At 34.6% G+C, this 3,689-nt stretch overlaps 1 long non-coding RNA gene across 1 annotated transcript; it reads left to right on the forward strand.

The window, feature by feature from the left end:
• The first annotated feature begins 587 nt into the window (after positions 1-587).
• LOC134224987 (uncharacterized) lies at positions 588-3,346 on the forward strand. Its single transcript, XR_009983129.1, has 2 exons — positions 588-727; positions 911-3,346. It is a non-coding gene; the product is annotated as an uncharacterized LOC134224987 (long non-coding RNA).
• The last annotated feature ends 343 nt before the right edge of the window (positions 3,347-3,689 follow it).

Here is a 3,689-nt window from a genome sequence, read left to right on the forward strand (position 1 = left end):
ATGTTTGATCAATTGGAATCATAAGAGAACTCAATTTCACCCGAAACACATACGTCTATGAAATCCTGGACAAACTACAGTTTCAATCCATTTGTGGTAAAGTTGTACGCTGTACTTCCCAAGAATTCATCCGTCTTCTTAGATATTTAGATCTGGCATTGGATATTTCAACCAGAGCGGTACAAGTCAGACAAAAATGGTTGCACTACCTTGGTTGTGACTAAATCAGGTCACATATAAGTTGCAGTAACATATGTGGAACATGTCGACTATTTTTCCATGATTATTACAAACGGGAAGGTGCCGTGAAAAAATTCATGTGCTCAATATATTTTATAATCGCCGGGTTGAATTAAAGGCCGAACATATTTTTAATGTAAATAACCATTGAAATCATTAACATTAAACGTATTTTCGGTTAAGGGTTAAGGTCAACTTTCGTAAAGAGCCCATATTGTTGACACCCCTAACAGTTTTAAAAATTTAAAACAAAAAATTAAAAAAGCGCTGTTATTCAAGCTTAGCCTGACATTCACTCGATTTTGAAGCAACATCAAGTGAATTCTTCAGGGCTGTACGCACGTGCAGCACTTTTTCAGTTTTTGTTTTCGATTTCTAAAATAGTTATGGGCTTAAAAAAGTATGGAGTCTTTGCGAAAGTAGACCCTAAATGGATCAAAGAATTGACGGAGACATTGAAAACGTGATACAATTTTTGACAGGAAAGGTTAATTATTAACATACCATTTACCACCAATGTGAACTCATTTCAATAAAATTATCAACAGATTTTCAAATTAAATAACACAAACGGAATCAAAAATACTGAAAATAATTATTATCCATTTGTCTTTATTCAGAATATTACATTTTAAGTTATTGATGAAAATAACAACAAAACACATTGAAGTAAATTGATTTATTACACCTCTCTATTGGTTAATAATTTAAGCTTCTTCTTCTATGGCTCTACATTCCAACTGGAACTTGGCCTGCTTTTCAACTATTCTATTAGCATTTCCTCAGTTAATAATTGAATGTTTTTTTATGCCGCCTTTGCATAAGTATGTATCTTGTGAACGTTTCCAACCCGAAAACATCCAAGACCGGACCGAGAATCAAACTCGCCATCTCCGAATGGATCGTCAATCCTCGCAAAGCTAAGCCTCCTGTTAATTTGTGCTGTAGATTGTTTTTCAAGATAAGTATATTTTCAGTGAATAGCGTCTAGTTTTCCGCTCTTGGGAATGTACAGCTACATCGCCATAACATTTCCAGCCAATTTTTAAGGTACAGGTACTGAGTCAAATAGGAACCGCAAGCATGCGGTGCATGCAGCATGAACAGAAGAGATTTTTATCACTGCCGTCAACTATAAATTTAATGATTAAAGAAAATAAACGAAACGAAAACCTTTACAAATAACTCAACTATCCATTTGAAACTTTATTGTAATTAACCATTTCCCAGCTTATTCAATAGAACGACACAGAAACCTTTGCATATATCAGTATTTTATAATCCATAACCATTCAAAGCAAATAACAGCGACAGCATCCAAATTGTACATTCAACGTGTTTAGATGCTAACCTGAGCAACCATCACGATCGATATTCCCAGCACCAGTTCTCTGTAGTGGAAAATATAGACGACACTTGTAAAAGTATTTAAACAATTTTCTCAATCATGTTATAGGACAACACGCCCCCATTTCAGCCATTATTCTCGATAAAGAAATAAGAAAACCATAACCAATCCGAATAGCAACCAAACGCTAACAGTAATGATTAATAACAATGAATACCCATTTTTATCTGGATGTTAGCAATTCGCTCAGCAAACTTCTACAAAGAGAAAAAAAACACATACACACAAAAGTAACTGTAGCCGAAGTCATATAATCATTTTAAGAATATAATGATCGAAGTTGCCAAACAAAGAAAAACTAAAATTACAAATCTTGATACTACTTACGTCAAGTTAGATAACAACAGGATCAATCATTAGACAACCACATGCAAAAGAAAGATGGAAACCTCCGTTGTCGTTTGCAACTAGAAGGATATTGTTGTAAGGAAAGCGTGTGCATTTATTCCTTTCCCAACATAACAAAAATACAAACACAATTTCTCTTAATACCAAGATACTGATGGAAAATTATTCAGTCGATATTTTTTTTATATAATCAACTGAAATCAAATGAAACTGTGCTGACGAATGTACCGAAAATGCGCTGTACTTATGTGAAATTCACACTGAACCTGACTATAGCAAAGGAAAAAAACAATACACAACAACTCACTCACACACTCTTGGAACGTAGAGCATCTTTCAAAAATACTCACACAAACACAACTACATACACGAATGCCTATATTTATGACACGTGTGAAACAACACGTGAAAAAAAACAACATATTATTAACTTTATACAAATATCTGTTGTTGTTGATAGAATTATTTGAGGATTTATTGTAGATTTTATTTTTTTACAAGCAAAGCTGAGGAAGAAAACTCTATCGATTCGTTAAAGTGAGTACTTTTATTGTGATGGGAAACAAAAGTTTAACGTATATTGATATGATTAATAGCAAAGTATAAGTAGGGACGGAAGCGAACCTCTCGTACGTTCTATCCCCGTATAAGGTTAAGTGACAAAGTCATCTTTGTAGTGTGGAACACAGACTTGGAAAGTTTATCTTTTTACCTGCGAACCGTAATAGAAGACGAGCGTCGGACGAAGGTCTACCTTTTCCGAAGCAACACGAAACATTGACATACAGCCTACAAGCGATACAAAAACACAGTAGTTGCAGAGCGAAAACATAACAGATGCAAACTTAAAACCACCATTCTACAAATAATCGATAATAACTACCGAACAATAGTCACATACAAGCTAATCAGAAGATGAGGAAAATCTCAACGAGGCATTGATTTGTGGATCGAGTGGTCGAATATGGAAACAACGGTAATCCAAAGTCATAAATCGATAGGTAAGTCAACACAAAAACACAAACAACAGACAAAACAATTTATCAGAACTAAATGGATGTTAGGAAGTCTTCGAATAGTATAGCACATACAACAAAACCAGTATGAACAAAGCAAAGCTAATCGCTGAAACCAGTTATAGAATTTTATTAGAAAACAACAAAAAAGCTGATAACAAATAACAAACAAAACGAAAAAGACAATTGAAAAATAGACAGCCCTGTACGAGAATGAACAGAAAGAAAAGCTCGACATTTGAGTGATGGAAAACAAAAAAAAATACAGTTATTGAGATAGTTCGAAATAACATGATAAGAGAAAAATAGGAAAAATAAATTGGAATTCAAAACAGCCACATTGTTCGACGATTAGAATCCCGAGACTATATCACCTCCTTATTCTCCATGTACCGTCTGACATCTACACCCCATCCTAGATGGAACGCAGCACAGAATGAACGTTTTGTAGATATATCTATAGTCAGTTTGGTACGGCGGCGAACTCTATTTGAGCGTCTTGTGGAGTGCTAAGGTCCTCTCTTGAGCCTCTTTTTTATGTACTTCGTGAGATCCGCTTAGCTTCTCTCTTCAGTCAGTGTGATGTATCCATCTTATCAAAGTTACTCATTACGTGTTCTCCTAACAAATATCAGTCCTAACAAATCCTAACAGTCCTAACAAATACCATTATTGAT

The sequence above is a fragment of the Armigeres subalbatus genome, chromosome 3 (genome assembly GCF_024139115.2).
Source record: "Armigeres subalbatus isolate Guangzhou_Male chromosome 3, GZ_Asu_2, whole genome shotgun sequence".
NCBI lineage: Eukaryota > Metazoa > Arthropoda > Insecta > Diptera > Culicidae > Armigeres > Armigeres subalbatus.